The following is a 22,218-nucleotide window of genomic DNA, read 5'->3' as shown; positions in this document are numbered from 1 at the left end:
GCAAAGGAAAAGATAACCTACAGAACGGGAGAAAATATTTGCAAGCCACGCAACCAACAAAGGATTAATTTCCAAATTAATTTCCCAAATACACAAACAGCTCATACAGCTCAATATGTAAAAAAAGCAAACAACAACAACAAAAATAAGCAGAAGACCTAATAGACACTTCTCCAAAGAAATCATACAGATGGCCAACAGGCCAACTTCACTAATTATTAGAGAAAAGCAAATCAAAACTACAATGAGGTATCACCTCACTCTGGTCAGAATGAACCTCACCAAAAATAGATGCTGGAAAGGTGTGGAGAAAAAGGAACCCTCCTCCATTGTGGGTAAGAATGTAAATTACAGCCACTATGGAGAACAGTATGGAGTCTCCTTAGAAAACTAAAAATAGATATCAGACTACCATATGACCCTGCAATCCCATCCTGGGCACACATCTAGAGAAAACTCCAGTTCAAAAACATATATGCACCCGAATGTTCACTGTAGCACTATTTACAATAGCCAAGACTTACAAGCAACTTAAATATCCATTAACAGATGAATGAATAAAGAACATGTGGTATAATTATACACAATGGAATATAACTCAGTCATAAAAAGAATGAAGTAATGCCAGTTGCAGCAACATGGATGGACCCAGAGATTGTCATAATAAGTGAAGTTAGCCAGATGCAGAAAGACAAATATCATATGATATTGCTTATATGTGGAATCTTAAGGAGAAAAAGCTATAAATGAACTTATTTACAAAACAGAAATATACCCATAGACATAGAAAACAAACTTATGATTATCAAAGGGGAAAGTGGGAGAGGGATAAATTAGGAGGTTGGAATTAACAGATACACACTACTAAACATAGAACAGATAGCAAACAAGGACCTACTATGAATATATAGCACAGGATACTATACTCAATATTTTAAATGTAGTATCAAAACATTCTCCAAGAGAAAATGTGAAAAAGAATATATATATATATATATACACGCACACATATATATACGTGTATATATGGAGTGGGTTGCCATTCCCTTCTCCAGGGGAACTTCCCAACCCAGGGATCAAACCCAGGTCTTCTACACTGCAGGCAGATTCTTTACGACTGAACCAGCAGATGAGCCCAGATGTAAACTAGGTTCTGCCAGCTGCATGGACCTGCATGAGGTTTGGTAGCTGCAACTGAGGCAGAGACTGTTCTGCTGACAACCAAGGTCATGGAGATGAATGTAAAAGATTGGCGGTGGCCAGACTTGGCATTTCAGGGTTTTATCAGCAGCTTTGTGGGTAGATTATGGTCATTGTGGTAACAGCTACAGCAGCAGTAGCCTCCTAACCCTGGCTTCTTTATGCCTGAATAAAAACTACGGTGATATGGTCTTCAACTCAACAGATCAGGGGGAGGCTTCCCGATTACCATGACTCCAGTTTTTCCAGTGATTTTATAAGCACCTAATTTCCTGTTTTAGGGGACTTCCATGGTGGCTCAGATGGTAAAAGCATCTGCCTACAATGCAGGAGACCTGGGTTTGATCCCTGGGTTGGGAAGATCCCCTGGAGAAGGAAATGGCAACCCACTCCAGTATTCTTGCCTGGAAAATTCCATGGACAGAGGAGCCTGGTAGGCTACAGTCCATGGGGTCACTTAGAGTCAGACACGACTGAGCGAATTCACTTCACTTCACTAATTTCCTGTTTTAAACCCTTTTGAAATCAACCCTGAATATTCATTCACTGGAAGGACTGATGCTGAAGCTGAAGCTCCAATACTTTGGCCACCTGATGCGAAGAGCTGACTCCTTAGAAAAGACCCAGATGCTGGGAAAGGTTGAGGACAGGTGGAAAAGTGGGTGACAGAGGACGAGATGGTTGGATGGCATCACAGACTCAATGGACGTGAGTTTGAGCAAACTCTGGGAGATAGTGAAGGACAGGGAAGCCTGACATGCTGCAGTCCATGGGGTCGCAAATAGTTGGATGTGACTTAGAAACTCAACAACAACGTCTTAAAATGCTGTGGGTAGTTTCTGTTTCCTACACTGAGCTCTGAAATTGATCACACACACACTCAGATTAGAATGATAGGCCCCCTCTTTCTGAAGCAAGTGTAAACTCTCTCTGGGAGGAACTCAAAATTATTCTGAACCTCAAAGAATCCTACAGAATTAAAAATGAAGGAAAATGAACCAAAAACCATAAGACACACAAGGAAACAAAACACCATAAATAAAAACATAACCACAGACAGCATAGACAGAAATGCTAAGATTTTAAATTCTAGAATTATCAGACACATACTGCTATATTTAAAACAGATAAACAACAAGGACCTATGGAACTTTGCTCAATACTCTGTAATAACCTAAGTGGGAAAAGAGTTTGAAAAAGAATATATATATATATATATATGTAAATCACTTTACTGTACACCTGAAATTAACACAACATTGTCAATCAACTATACTTCAATATGAAATTTAATTTAAAAAGGGTTATCAGACATAGAACATAAAACATATATGTTTGGTATACTTAAATAAATAAACATGAATAAAACAAACAGATTTGAAAAATAAAACATTTAAAAATAAAATTAATATATAATGATTAAAATGAATAATTAAAAGGACATGTAAGCCACCTTGTTGGAAACAGCTGAAGAGTTAATGAAGTCAATGATGGATCTGAAGAAATTATGAAGAATGCAGTACCAAAATACAAAAATCTGGGAAAAGAGAGCTTGAGAAGTATGAAAGATACTGTAAAAAAAGGAGGCAAATTACATTATCTGGAAGAAGAGACAAGGGAATGAGGAAGAAGCAATATTTGAAAAGCTGATGGGTGAGAATTTGCCAGAATTGTTGAAATATACCCAGGCTCAAATCCAGAAATTCTAATGAATCCCAGCAGATTAAAAGGAAGGAAGAAAAAAAAAAAAAAAGGAAGGAAGGAGGAGGGAGAAAGAGGGAGGGAGGGAAGGAGAAGGAGGGAGGTGGGGGGAGGAGGGAAGGAAGAAATAAATCCACAAATCATGGATTCACAGGGCAAAACACCAAAGCAAAGGGAATGTTTTAGAAGCAGCCACAGCAGGAGGGGTAAAAAATCGCCTACAAAGAAACAGCAATTAGATGACTAAATTCTCAACTGCAACAATGGGAGTCAGAAGAAAGATGCCAGTTAAAAGAAAACATTGTGCCAGATTTTAAAAAATAATTCTTCCATATGTTATCCACAAGAGGTGCTTCCAAAATGTAAGGACACTAAAAATTTGAAAATATAGAAAAATTAAACCAGTAAACCAGAAAGTAGTAGCCAAAAAAACCTGGAATACCTTACTAAGCATAAAACAAAATAGACATTAAAGCAAAAATCAATAAGAGGACTATTACACAAGGATTTTAAAAACTCAGTTTCCCAGGAGGAGATAGCAATTCTAAACTTACATGCATCTAATAATATAGCCTCAAGATATATAAAGCAAATGTTTACACATCTGTGAGAAGAAACTGACAAAGCCACCATTAGAGCGGGAAAGTCGAACACACTTCTCTTGGAAACTGACATCAGGTGTGTAAGAAGTAGATAAGGGTAGAGAAGATTTGACTAACACAGTTAACATTCTTGATTTACTGATATATAAACACTGTATCTATCAGTTAAAGCATTTTTATTGCGATACAGTTGATTTGGGGAGCTTTTCAGTTGGCGATAGTGATAAAGAACTTGCCTGACAATATAGGAGATGTGAGAGGTCCAGGTTTGATCCCTGGGTCGCAAAGATCCCCCGGAGAAGGAAATGGCAACCTATTCAAATATTCTCCAGTATTCTTCAACCCACTTATTTCCTGGAGAATCCCATGGATGGGGAGCCTGGCAGGCTACAGTCCATAGCATCACAAAGAGTTGGACACAACTGAAGAGATCTCTTCAAGAAAATTAGAGATACCAAGGGAACATTTCATGCAAAGGTGGACTTGATAAAGGACAGAAACAGTATGTACCTAACAGAAGCAGAAGATATTAAAAAGAGGTGGCAAGAATACACAGAAGAACTGTACAAAAAAGATATTCATGACCCAGATAATCACAATGGTGTGATCACTCACCTAGAGCCAGACATCCTGGAATGTAAAGTCAAGTGGGCCTTAGGAAGCATCACTACAAACAAAGCTAGTGGAGATGATGGAATTCCAGTTGAGCTATTTCAAATCCTGAAAGATGATGCTGTGAAAGTGCTGCACTCAATATGTCAGCAAATTTGGAAAACTCAGCAGTGGCTATGGGACCAGAAAATGTCAGTTTTCATTCCAATCCCAGAGAAAGGAAATGCCAAAGAATGCTCAAATTACCACACAGTTGCACTCATCTGACACTCTATCAAAGTAATGCTCAAAATTCTCCAAGCCAGGCTTCAGCAATACGTGAACTGTGAACTTCCAGATGTTCAAGCCGGATTTAGGAAAGGCAGAGGAACCAGAGATCAAATTGCCAACATCTGCTGGATCATCAAAAAGGCAAGAATGTTCCAGAAAAACATCTATTTCTGCTTTCTTGACTATGCCAAAGCCTTTGACTGTATGGATCACAATAAACTGTGGACAATTCTGAAAGAGATGGGAATACCAGACAACCTGACCTGCCTCTTGAGAAACCTGTATGCACATCAGGAAGCAACAGTTAGAACTGGACATGGAACAACAGACTGGTTCCAAATAGGGAAAGGAGTACATTAAGGCTGTATATTGTCACCCTGCTTATTTAACTTATATGCAGAGTATATCATGAGAAACGCTGGGCTGGATGAAACACAAACTGAAATCAAGATTGCCGGGAGAAATATCAATAACCGTCAGATATGCAGATGACACCACCCTTATGGCAGAAAGTGAAGAAGAACTAAAGAACCTCTTGATGAAAGTGAAAGAGGAGAGTAAAAAAATTGGCTTAAAGCTCAACATTCAGAAAACTAAGATCATGGCATCTGGTCCCATCACTTCGTGGCAAATAGATGGGGAAACAGTAGAAACAGTGGCGGACTTTATTTTTTGGGCTCCAAAATCACTGCACATGGTGAGTGCAGCCATGAAATTAAAAGACACTTACTCCTTGGAAGGAAAGTGATGACCAACCTAGACAGCATATTAAAAAGCAGAGACATTACTTTGCCAACAAAGGTCCATCTAGTCAAGGCTATGATTTTTCCAGTAGTCACGTGTGGATGTGAGAGTTGGACTATAAAGAAAGTTGAGCGCTGAGGAATTAATGCTTTTGAACTGTGGTGTTGGAGAAGACTCTTGAGAGTCCCTTGGACTGCAAGGAGATCCAGCCAGTCCATTCTAAAGGAGATCAGTCCTAGGTGTTCTTTGGAAGGACTGATGTTGAAGCTGAAACTCCAATACTTTGGCCACCTGATGTGAAGAGCTGACTCATTTGAAAAGACCCTGATGCTGGGAAAGATTGAAGGCAGGAAAGGGGATGAGAGGATGAGATGGTTGGATGGCATCACCGACTCAATGGACATGAGTTTGGGTAAACTCCGGGAGTTGATGATGGATAGAGAGGCCTGGTGTGCTGTGGTTCATGGGGTCAAAAAGAGTCAGACACGACTGAGCTACTGAACTGAACTGAACTGAAGTAACATAGCACTTAGCATAATTGCTTTACAATGTTTCAGCTATATAGCAAAGTTATTCTCTCTCTCTCTCTCTCTCTCTCTATATATATATATATATATATATATATATACATATATATATACATATATATTCTTTTTCATATTTTTTCCCAAGAATAAACATTTTTAAACTAAACTTTTAACTGAATGAGAACATAGAGAAAAGTACACAGATCAAAAATATATGACTCAAAGACTTCCGTGGTGGCTCAGTGGATATGAATCTGCCTGCCACTGAAGGGGACACAGGTTCAATCCCTGGTCCGGGAAGATTCTACATGCCTCGACCAACTACACCAGTGAGCCACAACTACTGAAGCCTGTGCACCACAGAGCCTGTGCTCTTCAAGAGAACCCAGTGCAATGAGAAGCCCACACACCACATCGAAGGGTAGCCCCGCTGTCTGCAACGGAGAAAGCCCGCGCAAAAGCAATTAAGGCCCAGCATAGCCAAAAAATTAATAAAAAATATCTCTGTGACTCAGGACTTCCCCGGTGATCCAGTGATTAAGAATCTGCCTGCCAGTGCAGGGGACATGGATTTGATCCTTGGTCTGGGAAGATGGCATGTGCCATGAGGCAACTAAACCCTCACACCCCAGAGCCTGTGCTCCACAACAAGAGAAACCACTGCCAAGAAAATCCTGTGCAGCACAACTGTAAAGAAGCCCCCACTCATCACAACTAGGGAGAGCCTGCATGCAGCAATGAACACCCAGCGAAGCCAAAAATAAAGAAACGGGTAAAAATATTACAATTGATGATTTCTCACAAAATGGACACACTATAGAGCCAGGACTTGCTTTAAACCAGGAAATACAACTTCTCGGCACTGCAATACCCCGCTTCTTGCTGTCCCCTCCCCAGTTACAATCCATCCAGTAGGTAACCACCATCCTGATCCTAACACTACAGATTTATTGTGTCCCTTTTTACTTTGTATAAATGAAATTGTACAGTGGAACTCTTCTGTATCTCTTTTGCTCATTATCATGCTTGTGAGACTTGTGCACACAGAAAAGTCTTTTCGTTTTTATACCATTATACGAATAAATCACAGGATGTCTATCCCTTCTTTCACTGATGGAATTTAGTTTCCTCCTCGCCGCTAATACAAATGGTGCTGAGATGAAAATTTTTTGAGATGTCTTTTGATGATCACGTGTACATATTTTTATTGAGTAGGTTGAGCCTATATTGTTTGCAGATGTTGCCAATAAGTTTGCTCAACTGATTGTGGCAATTTATGTTCCGACCAGGAGCATTCCAGGTGCTCCCCCATCATCACTGCTCAGCTTCATCCTACTTTCTTCATCTTAGTATTCTGATGGGTGTGAGAAGACACATTCTTTTCCATTACATATGAAATATTTACAAAACCGATGAACTGCTAAGGCTCAACGAAATACAAATGGTTGTTACTGTGCAAACCAGGTTCTCTTACCACCTTATAATTGAGTGAGAAATCAATAGCAAAAATACAGCTACATAAACTGAAAAAAATGCATGCACTTGGAAATAATCAGAATCAAATGTTAACATGAATTGATGTATATATATATATCTATATATATACATATATATATGTACTGTATATATCAATTCAGTTCAGTCGCTCATTTGTGTCCAACTCTTTTGCAACCCCATGGACTGCAGCATGCCAGGCTTCCCTGTCGATCACCAGCTTCTGGGGCTTGCTCAAACTCATGTCCATTGAGTCGGTGATGCTATCCAACCAGCTCATCCTCTGTCATCCTCTTCTCCTCCTGCCTTCAATCATTCCCAACTTCAGGGTCTTTTCCAATGAGTCAGTTCTTTGCATCAGGTGGCCAATGTATTGGAGCTACAGCTTCAGCATTAGTCCTTCCAACGAATATTCAGGACTGATTTCCTTTTAGGGGGCTTCCCTAATAGCTCAGTTGGTAAAGAATCCACCTACAATGCAGGAGATGCCAGTTTGATTCCTGGGTCGGGAAGATCTGCTGGGGAAGGGATAGGCTACCCACTCCAGTATTCTTGGGCTTCCCTTGTGGCTCAGCTGCTAAAGAATCCACCTGCAATGCGGGAGATGTGGGTTCAATCCCTGGGTTGGGAAGATCCCCTGGAGAAGGGAAAGGCTACCCACTCCAGTAGTCTGGCCTGGAGAATTCCATGGACTATATAGATTTCCTTTAGGATTGACTGGTTTGATCTCCTTGCTGTCCAAGATACTCTCAAGAGTCTTCTCCAGCACCACAGTTCAAAAGCATCAATTCTTTGGCGCTCAGCTTTCTTTATGATCCAACTCTCACATCCATATATGACTACTAGAAAAATCATAGCTTTGACTAGACAGATCTTTGTGGTCTCTGCTTTTTAATATGCTATCTAGGTTGGTCATATCTTTTCTTCCACGGAGCAAGCATCTTTTAATTTCATGGCTGCAGTCACCCATCTGCAGTGATTTTGGAGTCCAAGAAAATACAGTCTGTCACTGTTTCCATTGTTTCTCCATCTATTTGCTATGAAGTGATGGAACCAGATACCGTGATCTTCACTTTTTGAATGTTGAGTTTTAAGCCAGCTTTTTCACTCTCCTTTTTCACTTTCATTAAGAAGCTCTTTAGTTCCTCTTTGCTTTCTGCCATAAAGGTTGTGTCATCTGCATTTCTGAGGTTATTGATATTTCTCACAGCAATCTTGATTCCAGCTTGTGCTTCCTCCAGCCCTGCATTTTGCATGATATACTCTGCATATAAGTTAAGTATGCAGAGTGACATTATATAGCCTTGACATACTCTTTTCCCAATTTGGAACTTTATATATATTTAAAATAAAATATATGTGTGTGTGTGTGTGTGTGTGTGTGTGTGTATACATTTAAAGTAGAGCCTTGAGTGTTTACATTAGAAAAGAAGAAAAATCTCAAAATTAATGAGCCAAGCATCCAACTTTAGAGGTTGAAAAGTCTGGAAAGGAAAAAGTAAGAAGTTTCTCATAAGTAGGTAAAATATAAAACATAAAGTATTTTCAAAACCAAAAGTTGATTTGTTGAAAAGACTAATAAAATAGACAAATCCAGTGCATGATTATTGATCAAAGAAAATATCAATAAAAGAAAAAAGCACAAATAAACAATAATAAGAATGAAAAAAAGGGACAAAATTACAGGTGGTTGCCAAGATTAAAAGCATTCTAAGAAATTATAAACTAGCTTATGCCAATAAATTTGAGAACTTAGATGATGTAAATGAAGTCCTAGACAAAATATAACTTAACCAAAACCATCTCAGGAAAATAAAAGAGCCTGAATAATCTTATTGCCTGCAAAGAATTTGAATGATGGTTCCTCAAAAAGTTAAACAGGAAATTACAAACCCATAGAACACCCAGCAATTTCATGCTCTAAAATGGTTAATTTTATGTTATATGAATTTCAGTTTAGTTAAAACAAAAATCTCACCACAAAGAAAACACCAGATCTAGATTGATTTAGAGGGTAATTTAATCAGACATTCAAAGAATGTATAATTTTAATCATTCACAAATGTTTCTACAGAAAAGAAAAGAAGGAACATTCCCCAACTCAAATTATGACCTTAGCATAATCTTTATACTAAAATTCTACAAGAAGGTAAATTCCAGTTCAACCTTACATGTGAGATGCAAAAAAAAATCCTAAATTAAATACTTACCAAGCAGAATCTGGTAATGTATAAAAAAGATAAAACATGATGACCAAGTTGGGTTTAACTCAGGCATGCATGAGATTAGTAGATTACAAAATCTACTAATAAAATCCCCCACATTAACAGATTAAAGGAAAAAAGCTTTAATGATCTCAATTGATATGGGAAAAACAATTAATAAATTTCAACATTCATGACAAAAATTTAACACACCAAGAATGGAAGTATATTTCCTTAACCTAATAAAGAATATTATTGCAATAGGCAGAATAATATTCCCATCCCCCACTTTGCCTCCCCCAAAGATGTCACTGTTCTAATCTCCAGAACCTATAGATTATCATTCATGGCAAAAGAGACTTGAAGATATGATTAAGGTTCAGGACCTTGAAATGGCAGATAACTTAGGGTAAATGTCTATATATTCAAAGGTATGGTTTTTCCAGTAGTCACATATGGATGTGAGAGTTGGGCCAAAAAGAAGGTTGAGTGCCTAAGAATGGATACTTTTGAATTGTGGTGCTGGAGAAGACTCTTGAGAGTCCCTTGAACAGCAAGGAGATCAAACCAGTCAATCCTAAAGGAAATCAACCCTGAATATTCACTGGAAGGACTGATGCTGAAGCTGAAGCTCCAATACTTTGGCCACCTGATGAGAAAAGCCAACTCACTGGAAAAGATCCTAATGCTGAGAAAGACTGAGGGCTGGAGGAGAAGAGGGAAGCAGATGATGAGATGGTTAGATTGCATCACTGACTCAATGGACATAAATTTGAGCAAAGTGAAGGATGGGGAAGCCTGGTGTGCTGCAGTCCATGGGGTTGCAAAGAGTAGGACACAACTTAGTGGCAGAACAACAAGGTGGCCCCAAAAGAATCACACAAATCCTTAGATGTGGAGATTTCCTGGCTTGCTGCCGTAAGTCAGAGGGTACAATGTGACTATAGAATAGTCAGAAAGATGCTGTCCTCCTGGCTTAGAGGATGGATGATGGGACCCTGGGCCAAGGAGTGCAGGGGCCTCCAGAAGCTGTAAAAGGCACAGGGATGGATTCTTCCTTGGAGTTCCCAGAAGGAAACACACATCTCCCCACACCTTGATTTTAGCTCAGTGAGACCTGTGTCGGATGTCTGACCATCCAGAACTGCAAGATAATATATTCAGGCTGTTAAACTAAATTTGTGAAAATTTGTTACAACAACAGAAACTTAACAACAGCAACAAAACCAAAAAGTCTGCAGCAAATGGTCTAATTGCAAAAAAAAAAAAAGTTCTATTTCATCCCTTTTAAAATCTAGTACCATCTAAGATGCCTATTGTGATCACCTGAATTTAGAATTTTACTAAATTCAGGTCCTAACCCGGAGAGAATGGCAAGAAAAGTAAAATATCTAAGGACCAAAAAGAGAGAACTAAACTGTCACTCTTTGCTGATGATATGAATGTCTACATAAAAAAATCCAGAATAATTTATAGCTAATTATAGTAGAATGAGAGAATTTAAAAGTCTGAGTACACGATCATACAGAAAAGTACCTGCATTTCTATATACCAGCAAAAGTCAGAAAACAATTTTTCAAAGGTGTTTACAGTATAAGAAGAAAGAAAAAGAAAGAAAAGACAAAGAGAGAGAGGAGGAGGGAAAAGAAGGAAGATGAGGAAGGGGAGGGAGGAAAGGCAGAAAGATTAAAGATTAGATTAACAATGAATCTAATAAAAGAAGTACAAGCTCTTCATAGGGAAATTAGAAAAGATTATGGAAGATAGATATTAAAGAAGACATAAATGGGACTTCCCTGGTGGCACAGTGGATAAGAATCCACGTCCAATGCAGTGGACATAGGTTGGATCCCTGATCTGGGAAGATTCTACGTGCTACAGAGCGACTAAGCCTGTGAGGCGCAACTAGTGAAACCCACGTACCTAGAGTCTGTGCTCCACAGTAAGAGAAGCCACCACAATGAGAAGCCCACGCGCCACAACCAGAGAATAGAAAGCCTGCTCACAGCAAAGAAGACACAGCACAACCAAAAAATTAAATAAATAAATAATCTTTTTTAAAAAAGAAGATGTAAATAGAGAGAATATTATATTCTTGGTTAAGAAGGATCAACACCAGAAAGATGTCAAATTTTCCTAAATTGCTCCACAAATTCAATACAATTCCATTTTAAAAAATCTCAACAGTATATTTTGTGAGACTTGATAAGCTGATTCTAACATTTATCTGGAAGAGCCAAGGCTGCAAATTGCCAAGGAACTTCTGAAGAAGTTGGGAGAATCACCTCCACCAGGGAAAGAAATTAGCCTGCATCGTACTAATGGAGACACAGACCGACAGACTGATGAAATAGAATAGAGCCCAGGAACTAAGATAAACACGAAGGAAACTTGATTTAGGACAGAACTAGAGTAGCAGATTAGTGGAGGCAAGACAGATAATTCACCACTTGGTGCTGGGACAACTAATTAACCATTTAGGGGAAAAAATGAAATCAGAGCCCTACCTTACACATTTTTATTGTTGTTTATTTGCTAAGTTGTATCTGATTCTTTTGCAACCCCATGGACTGTAGCCCATCAGGCTCCTCTGTCCACGGGATTTCCCAGGCAAGACTATTGGAGTGGATTGCCATTTCCTTCTTTAGGGTATATTCTGAGCCCAAGGATCGAACCTGTGTCTCCTGCATTGGCAGGAGGATTCTTTACCACTGAGCGACCTGGGAAACCCTCTTCACACATACACAAAGTTGCTTCCAAATGGCTTAAAGGCTTACAAGTGGAATGCAAAACGAAATAATTTAGTGAACAATACAACTGGATATAATTACAATCTTGAGATAGGGAGGAATTTAGAATGAACTCTAAAGACAAATTCTACAATATTAAAACTAAGAAATGCTGTTTTATCACAGATGCCACAAAGAATGATAAGGCTACTTAGTTATAAAAATATAATGAAATAATTCCATTTGTAGCAACATGGATGGACCTAGAAATGATCATACTAAGTGAAGTAAGTCAGAGAAAGACAAACATATGACAAACCAATCAGTCTTAAAGGAAATCAGTCCTAAATATTCATTGGAAGGACTGATGCTGAAGCTGAAGCTCCAATATTTTGGCCACTTGATGGGAATAGCTGACTTATTGGAAAGCACCCTGATGCTGAGAAAGACTAAGGGCAGGAGGAGAAGGGGGTGACAGAGGATGAAATGGTTAGATAGCATCACTGACTCAAAGAATATGAGTTTGAGCAAACTCTGGGAGATGGTGAAGGCCAGGGAAGCCTGGCATGCTGCAGTCCATGGGGCTGCAAAAGGAGTCGGACAGAAATGAGCGACTGAACTGAACTTATATATAGAATCTAAAAAAAATGATACAACTGTGCTTATTTACAAAGCATAAATAGACTCACACATATAGAAAACAATCTTATGGTTACCAAAGGGGAAAATTGGGGGAAGAGATAAATTAGGGGTTTGAGATTAATAGATACAAACTACCATATATAAAATAAATAATAAGGACCTACTGTGAACTATATTTAATATCTCATAATAACCTATAATGGAAAAGAATCTAATATATATATTTTGAATATAGATATATAGGAAAAGAATCTAGTATATATATATACGTAAATGAATCATTTTGCTGTACCTTGAAACTAACAGATCATTGTAAATCAACTATATACATCATTTTTTTTAAGAAGTGTGAAAAGGCAAGCCACAATCCAGATGATATCTGCAAAACATAAATTAACAGGGTTTTTGCTTTTGTTTTTCTTCTTTATTTAAATTAAAATCAAAACCAGTTCACTCACTTCTCCCCCTTTCTTCTCATGTAAATAATGATTAATATCCAGAATGTATAAAAAAAAACCCCTACAAATAAAAAGACAAAAACTCAATAGGAAAATGAGCAAAAGAGAGTCATTACATAGAAGAAACCCTAAGAAAAATGCTTCCTGAGTAACCAGGAAAATGCAAAGTAAAGCCTCCAGGAGATAACTATTTCACATGCACCAAACTGGCAATAACTTAAGAGTCTGATAATAACTAATGGTCTCATGATATGAAGCAACAGTCATTCTTGCTCACTGCTCATGGAGAATAAATTACCAGAACTGCTTGGGATATGGTTTAGCAATTCCTAGTGCAAGAGTTATTAACCTAGGTATGTAATTAGAACTCAGGGGGGTCCATGTACTCGAATGGGGAAAAAAACAATGGCTGTGTTTTCACTAACTAATTGAAACTTGCCATTTCCTTCTATTACCAACTAAACCTTTGTGTCACTAGTACTTGTGACTTCTATGAACCAGAAGAATACAGATTTTGTGCATCACTTTGAATTTGCAGTTATCTCAAAATCATTTTGCCGACAAAAGTCCACATAGTCAAAGCTATGGTTTTTCCAGTAGTCATGTACAGATGTGAGAGTTGGACCATAAAGAAGGCTGAACGCTGAAGAATGGATGCTTTTGAACTGTGGTGCTGGAGAAGACTCTTGAGAGTCCCTTGCACTGTAAAGAGATCAAACCAGTCAATCCTAAAGGAAATCAACCCTGACTATTCATTGGAAGGATTGATGTTGAAGTTGAAGCTCCAATACTTTGGCCACCTGATACGAAGAGTCAGCTCATTGGAAAAGACCCTGATGCTGGGAAAGTGAAAGTGAAGTTGCTCAGTCGTGTCTGACTCTGCGACCCCATGGACCCCTGCTAGGCTCCTCCATCCATGGCAAGATAGCCATAGCATCCATGGATTCTCCAGACAAGAATACTGTAGTGGGCTGCCAATTCCTTCTCCAGAGGATCTTCCCAACACAGGGATTGAACCTGGGTCTCCCACACTGCAGGCAGACTCTTTACCATCTGAGTCACCAGGGGCTCCTGAGGCTGGGAAAGACTGAAGGCAAAAGGAGAAGGAGACGACAGAGGATGAGATGGTTGGATGGCATCACCGACTCAATGGACATGAGTTTGAGCAAACTCCGGGAGACAGTGAAGAACAGGGAAGATTGGCGTGCTGCAGCCCATGGGGTCACAAAGAGTCAGACATCAGTGAGCGACTGAACAACAGCTGGAGAAACTCTGGCCCATATGTATCAGATGTGAGCAAAATGCTGGGAGCCTGGAAAGGGCTTAAATATTCATCAGCAATACAATGAATAAATGGTGGAACATGCCTGCAGTATAATTACTTTTTTTTTAAAGCACTTGAAGACTCAGGTGGCATTGAGCTTGATGCCTCATGGACTAATAGCATAGTATTATCCACAATCCAGAGGTAATTTACTCTGTTGTAAGCACGATGAGTGTTGATTATTCTTGTATTAGGGATGGAGAAACATATGCAGCTGAATAAGCTTATGTCGTTCAGTTGCTAAGCTGTGCCCCATTCTTTGCGACCCCATGGACTCCTGCACACCAGGCACCTGTCCTCCACTATCTCCCAGAGTTTGCTCAAATTCACGTCCGTTGAGTCAGTGATGCTATCCAATCATCTCATCCTCTGCCGCCCCCTTCTCCTTTTGCCTTCAAAGAAGTATAACCAAGTATTAAAGAAGAAGGTGAGCTCATTCCTGCTTGCCAACTTGTCCATTATTCTTGAGTTGATTCTCTGCTTAAGGCAAATCAAGGGGAGGGGCTAAGGCTCTAAGGCATGACTATCAGTTTCTGTATCATCATCTCTTACCTGTCTCTCACCTGGCAGGTGTTAGTCGCTCAGTTGTGTCCGACTATTTGGGACCCAAAGGGCTGTAGCCTGCAGGCTCCTCTGTCCAGGGGATTTCCCAGGCAAGAAGACTGGAGTGGATTGCCATTCCCTTCTCCAGGTGATCTTTCCAACCCAGGGATCGAACCTGGGTCTCCCGCATTGCAGGGAGATTCTTTACCATCTGAGCCACGAGACTGCCTCTAACACCCTGAGGGCTTGTCATTCAGTGAGGATAAAGGAGAAGGCTACTGTTGTGAAACTGACCACACATGACATTGGGGACCTGAGGATCAAGGCAGGTGGGCCCAAGGCCTCCACCCTACAGGTTGGAGCGGAGTAGGGGCTGGAGGGGCCAGCCCTCAGGACACAGGCATTCAGGACTGACACCAGCTACATTCCATGTGTCTTTTAAAACAAAGCACAACTCACTCTTCAGTAAACCCTGTGAAATATTATTCTCCACTTGAACAAAGAAATCTGAGCCAAACACGCCTTTGTGGCTTTCTCACTTTTGCTTGGTTTTGAAGAAAACCTCTCAAGCAAAGCTGGGACATCAACAGACGCCCCACGGCCGGATCCTGGTTGCTCTCCTGCAAGCAGTGCCTGGTATCCCATCATCATCAACCCAACGTCTGTGTCTGCACACAGCTCCTTTGTTCCCCACAACTTTTCTTTTTCTTTTTTAAGACAATGAACTTTCCTAATGTTATTTTCAAGCCAAGGAAAAATCTCCAAGAGCAGGCTGAATTAAAATACAAAAACAAAATGTTTAAAGTGAAGACCTGAGAATGTGATCCCAGGTAGAACTGAAAAAGCAAAATAGCAGCTGAGTTGTGAGGCCCAGGGGGGAGATTGCAGCTGATCTGGGATAGATAGCAGCTGGCCCAGGACTCGGGGAACCTGAAACAGACCCTGCGGGCTGCAGGAAGCCCAGATGGTGATACTGATGGCAATGGTGATAATGACGGTGATGATGGTGAATCCTGCCTCAGCAGCAGGCCATGTGAGAGCCCTGGCCCTCCTGCCCTAGGCACCTAGAGGCTGGAGCTGGGATTTGTGGGGAGAGGCTAGCAGGGTGTGTCCAGCCCAGTCCCTTCCCGTGCACCTCACCGATTCTGCCCCACGTTGTCTGTGTGGGGGGAGGCGCAGTGGCCCTGACCCACAGTAGTAGGTGGCTCCGTAGGTGCCCAGGTCCCTGACCGAGGGCTAAGGCAAGGAGGCTTTTTAAAAAAAATAACTAACTATCCTAAAGGAAATCAACCCTGAATACCCATTGGAAGGACTGATGCTGAAGCTCCAATACTTTGACCACCTGACGTGAAGCTCCAGTACTTTTGGCCACCTCACTTGAAAAGACCCTGATGCTGGGTAAGACTCAAGGCAAAAGGAGAAGGAGGCGACAGAGGATGAGATGGTTGGATGGCATCACCAACTCAATGTACATGAGTTTGAGCAAACTCTGGGAGACAGTGAAGGACAGGGAAGCCTGGCAAGCTTCAGTTCATGAGGTCGCAAAAGAGTCAGATTCAACTTAGCAACCGAACAACATGAAGTGATTCCTCAGAAAAATGGAATGTCTTCCTCATTCCTTGGAGAAGCAACAGCCTAGAATATAGAACACATATCCAGACTCTAAGATGATAGTGCTGGTCACACTAAAATCATACTATACATTTAGTGCTTCACAGTTTAAAAAAACGTAACTCCCCCTTTATGGCCACCTTTGATCCATGGGCAACCTATAGCACAGGACAAAGAGACGGCTTCTCTTTACAACAGATGATGACAACTTTGTGGGGATATTGGGAGAACTGAGTTTCATGATGTAGTAACAAGCAAGCAAGTGTGCTCGGTCACTCAGTTTATCTGTGATATTTTCCCAGCAAGACTACTGGAAAAGTGAAAGTGAAAGTCACTCAGTTGTGTCTGACTCTTTGCAACCCAATGGACTGTATAGTCCATGGAATTCTCCAGGCCAGAATACTGGAGTGGGTAGCCTTTCCCTTCTCCAGGGGATCTTTCCAACCCAGGGATCAAACCCAGGTCTCCTGCATTGCAGGTGGATTCTTTACGAGTTGAGCCACAAGTGAAGCCCAAATGAAAGTCCCTAAGTCCTGTCTCACTCTTTGCGACCCTGGAGACCCAGTTCTCCAAGTCAGAATACTGGAGAGGGTAGCTTTTCCCCTTCTCCAGCCCAGGAATCTTCCCAACCCAGGAATCAAACCAGGGTCTCCTGCATTGCAGGTGGATTCTTTACCAACTGGGCTATCAGGGAAGCCCCAACTAAGGCTCCAATTGAGCTATTGGAGAAGAATACTGGAGTGGGTTGCTATTTCCTCCTCCAGGGGAACGTGCCAACCCAGGAACTGAACCCACGTCTCCTGTGTCTCCTGCATTGCTGGCAGATTCTTTACCACCGAGCCACCAGGGATGGCATAATGTCGTAACCAGCCTGTAAATCAGTAGAGAAAATTTACCTAAGATGTGATCAGCGAGGGCTTCCCTGGTCGTCCAGTGGTTAAGAATCTGCTTGCCAATGCAGGGGACATGGGTTTGATCTCTGGTCCAGGAAGATCTCACACGCCTCAGGGCAACTGCTGTGCTGCAACTACTGAAGCCGAGTTCCCTAGAGCCTGTGCTCTGCAAAGGATAAGCCACCGAGATGAGAAGACCAAGCACAGCGATGAAGAGTAGCCCACACTCTCTACAACTAGAGAAAGGCTTCACGCAGCAACAAAGACCCAGCATAGCCAAAAACAAATAAATAGTTTTTTTTTGAAAGAGAGATAATCAGTAAAAAAAAAAAAAAGGACAAAATAGTGACAAACGTAAGGGTTCCTTTTGTATCAGTTGTGAAACGTTAAGGCTTCCCTGTGGCTCAGATGGTAAAGAATCTGCCTGCAATGCACGAGACCTAGGTTAGATCCCTGGGTCAGGAAGATCCCCTGGAGAAGGCAATGGGTACCCACTCAAGTATTCTTGCCTGGATAATCCCATGGACAAAGGAACCTGGTAGGCTACACTCCATGGGGTCGAAAAGAGTCAGAGTTAGCCATCCAGTCAGCCCTGGGCCCTCCCTGCTCTATTCAGCACCTGGGACACAGCCCTTCCTTCATTTCATTCATCAGGCTTTCACCAAGAATCCAAATCACAATCACCAACCCCCTGCGGAAGAGCAGTTTGGCTGTCGCTTCCCTGGGGCACCACTGCCCAGCGCCTCTGGGATTGCAGCCTGGCCACCTCTGGACCAGTGAAGCGGCTAGGAAGGCGGTGGCCCAGAGTTGTAGGTCAGGGTCTCAGAGCCACTTTCTGCAAGAGGGATTTGCTCCTTTCAGTCAAGGACTCTGGGTGAGACTTGATTTCCAGACCCCACCTCCTCCCTAATTCTGCAAGCGGCCTTGGGCAGGCACCGGGGCTCCCAAAGCCACAAAGGTGAGCATGAAGGAGTTCAGATCAATTGCTCAAATCCAGGTCACTTGGAAATGTGGACAGCACCCCTCCTCAAGTCTTTGTGACCCCATGGACCACAGCACACCAGACTACCCTGTCCATCACCAACTCCCGAAGCTTGCTCAAACTCATGTCTATTGAGTTGGTGATACCATCCAACTCTCATCCTCTGATGTGCCCTTCTCCTCCTGCCTTCAATCTTTCCCAGCATCAGGGTCTTTTTCAATGAGTCAGCTCTTTGCATCAGATGGCCAAAGTATTGGAGCTTAAGCATCAGTCCTTCCAATGAATATTCAGGACTGATTTCCTTTAGGATTGACTGGTTTGAATTGATCTCCTTGCAGTCCAAGGGACTCTCAAGAGCCTTCTCCAACACCACAGTTCAAAAGCATCAATTCTTTAACGCTCAACCTGCTTTATGGTCCAACTCTCACATCCATACATGACTACTGGAAAAACCATAGCTTTGACTAGACAGACCTTTGTTGGCAAAGTAATGTCGAGAGTGAAGGAAGTGATGCCCAAAGTGGGGTGACCCTTGAGTGAGGAGGAAGCCTGTCCAGCTGGATGGACCACACACCTCAATTTCAAGTCCAGATCACTTGGAAATGTGGACAGCACCCCTCCTCAGGTTCCAAGTTCTCTTTCTGGGCAATATGGCCCCCTCCCACCTTTACTTCCTAGAAGGAAGAGATTAGGTGTGTTTAGCCTAGGAAAGAAGCTGGCAGTTAGAGAGGGTGGAGGCAGCTAAATGTTATCGATATGCCTAAAGCCAGTAATTCCTGACCTGGCCAGAAAAGGCCCAAAGTTTAGATAAAGCAGATCCTGGAACCCGCACCCAAAACACAGAGGGAAAAAAAATCACTGCATCTCCTGGACTCTGATAACCTGAGCCTCTTAAAAATACTCTTTCCCTTTTGTCCATTTGGAATCACCTTTCCTTGCCCCCTTCCTGCAGATCACTCAAATTTCAGGGAGCTGAATCAGAGGTGGGGGTTGCTGGTTCAATATGCTTGTGACTTGCAAGAGCTTTGTTGTTTTTTTAAACCAAATAATCAATTTGTTTTTCTTTTTTGGCCCCAAGGCATGCAGGATCTCACTCTCCCAACCAGGGATTAAACCCACACCCCCAGCAGTAGAACTGCAGTCTTAACCCCTGGACTGCCAGGGAAGTACTGCAAGAGTTTTTAATGTTCACTGTTAATAATGAATAATAATAAATGTCAGTAATTTGTGACTTTCAACATAACAGATTTTGAGTCTCTCTTCATTGAAAGTATATACAGACCTTTCAAATTCATTGATCTGAACTCCAAATTCACCAGCCTACTACAAGGGCTCCTTCTCTGGCTAAGAACACAGCCTCCATGTGACTTTGTGTTCAAGATGGAATCTTGGAAATGGCTTCCCTCTTACCCACATGGGTGCCCACCTCTGGGGTCCTCATTCTTGCTCCCCACGGGGTCCTCTCTCAACAGAGCCGACTTCTAGACCAAAAAGGGTCAGGGCCCTCCTCTGACCATTCCCGGTGGCGCCAGCTCCCTCTCCAACCCCACCCCTCAAGCGAGCCCTCCGCAACCCAGTGCTCCGCCTCACTCGAGCTGCAGGGCCTTAGATCTCCCAGTTTCTTCTTCCTGGAATGCTCTCAGCAGATACCAGGTCTCCCCCCCAGGTCCTTTTTCAAAGAGGCCTCTCTACACACCCTGCGAACAGTCTGTCACTGCCTCTTCTCTCTGCTTTTCCACATAGAATGTAGATCTTTTCCTCTCTCCCAACCCCACACAGCCATTTTGGATCATAGAAAAAGCAAGAGAATTTCAGAAAAAAATCTACTTCTGCTTCATTGACTACGCTAAAGCTTTTGACTGTGTTCATCACAAGAAACTGTGGAAAATTCTTCAAGAGATGTGAATACCAGACCACCTTATCTGCCTCCTGAGAAATCTGTATGCAGGTCAAGAAGCACCAGCCAGAACCAGACATGGAACAACCAACTGGTTCCAAATAGGGAAAGGAGTACGTCAAGGCTGTATATTGTCACTCTGCTTATTTAACTTATATGCAGAGTACATCATGCAAAATGCCAGGCTGGATGAAGCACAAGCTGGAATCAAGATTGCCAGGAGAAATATCAATAACCTCAGATATGCAGATTGACACCACCCTTATGGCAGAAAGCAAAGAGGAACTAAAGAGCTTCATGATGAAAGTGAAAGGGCAGAATGAAAAGCTGGCCTAAAACTCAACATTCAAGAAACAAATATGATAGAATTCAGTCCCATCACTTAATGGCAAATACATGGGGGAAACAATGCAAATTGACAGACTCTTCTCTTGGGTTCCAATATCACTTCAGAAGGTGACTGCAGCCATGAAATTAAAAGATACTTGCTCCTTAGAAGAAAAGCTATGAAAAACCTATGACAAATTAAAAAGCAGAGACCATTACTTTGCTGACAAAGGTCAGTCTAGTCAAAGCTTTGGTTTTTCCAGTAGTCATGTATTGATGTGAGAGCTGGACCATAAATAAGGCTGAGTGCCAAAGAATTGATGCTTTCCAAGGGTGGTGTTGGAGAAGACTCTTGAGAGTCCCCTGGACTGCAAGGAGATCAAACCAGTCAATTCTAAAGATCAGTCCTGAATATTCATTGGAAGGATTGATGCTAAAGCTGAAGCTCCAATACTTTGGCCACCTGATGTGAAGAGCCAACTCACTGGAAAAGACCCTGATGCTGGGAAAGATTGAGGTTAGGAGGAGAAAGGGATGACAGAGGATGAGAAGGTTTGATGGCATCACTGACTCAGTGGACGAGTTTGAGTAAGCTCAGGGAGTTGATGCACAGAGCAGCCTGGCGTGCTGCAGTCCACAGGGTCACAAAGAGTTAAGACAGAATTAAGTGACTGAACAACTCTACACAGATCTAGGACAGACCGTGTCTCCCCATTGTTACTCCAGCCCCAGGATCAGGCTCGGCACACTGTAGGTGCAGCACCGTTGGCAGTTGCTGATGGAGCCTGACCTGCCCTCAGGTCTCAGCTGAAGCCTCGGGGGTCCCCACCCCTCGAGGTCTCTCCTGTTCCCCCTCCTCACATCCTGTTTACATCATCACAGAGCTAATCAAAACATGCAGCTCAACAAGCAGTTATTTGTATTTTTAGTAATGAACATCTACCTTCCCTTCTGGTTCAGCAGTCAATCTGCCAACTGCAGCCTGAGGGCCCAGCTCAGCTGCTGCCTGGTTTGGTGAAGGGGGGTTTGCTGCCCGGCGGTCCTGATGGCTGGCTGTGGGTGCTTCTGTGCAGCCTGGTCAGGGCTGAGCAGTTGTGATGGAAGCGTGACAGCCCACACACCTCAAGTACTTACCACCTGGCCTGGCCTTTTCAGACAGTTCACTTATGTCCATACTGTGCCCAGGAGGAAAGGGAGGAAAGGAAGGACAGCCAACGACAAGGCCGCCCAGCAACGCACGTTGGTTGGCAGTTTTACTTAGTAGCTCAGCACTTTGCCATCAGTTCACTTCCATCTCATCAGTCATTTATAAAAATGATTCCACCAACACAAAAGTCAAGGGAATTGACACGTGTTCAAAAGTCCAGGAGTTGTCCTGCTTCAGGTGTAGACAGATCTTGGGTCAAGCCTCGTCCTCAGCTTCCTGCCTCTCATTCTGGAGCCACGCTAGGGCCAGTC

The sequence above is a fragment of the Odocoileus virginianus genome, chromosome 11 (assembly GCF_023699985.2).
Source record: "Odocoileus virginianus isolate 20LAN1187 ecotype Illinois chromosome 11, Ovbor_1.2, whole genome shotgun sequence".
NCBI classification, from domain to species: domain Eukaryota; kingdom Metazoa; phylum Chordata; class Mammalia; order Artiodactyla; family Cervidae; genus Odocoileus; species Odocoileus virginianus.
The sequence above is the reverse complement of the archived record's forward strand: the minus strand, read 5'-3'. Positions refer to the sequence as shown.